The sequence below is a fragment of the Rhinopithecus bieti genome, unplaced genomic scaffold (assembly GCF_001698545.2).
Source record: "Rhinopithecus bieti isolate Rb0 unplaced genomic scaffold, ASM169854v2 scaffold_61461, whole genome shotgun sequence".
NCBI lineage: Eukaryota > Metazoa > Chordata > Mammalia > Primates > Cercopithecidae > Rhinopithecus > Rhinopithecus bieti.
Window position 1 is genome coordinate 799,402 of NW_016823852.1, and position 278 is coordinate 799,679.

The following is a 278-nucleotide window of genomic DNA, read 5'->3' on the forward strand; positions in this document are numbered from 1 at the left end:
GAGGGCGGGGCCGGCGGGGGCACCCACGGGGAGGGGTCGGGAGTGGAGTCCGCCCGGGAGGATGGGAGGCCCCGCAGAGGCGGGCGGGGGCAGGACTGAGGGCGGGGTGGGGGTCCAGGGGACCATCACAGGGTGGGAGAGAGAGGCGTGCGTGGCGGGGTGGGGCGTGGGGCGGGGTGGGCGTGGTGGCGGGTGGCGTGGCGTGCGGCTGTGGGGGCGGGGCACGGCCTTGAACATGTAGGAAGAGGTGAGGTCTCTGAGGACAGCAAGGGCAGCTC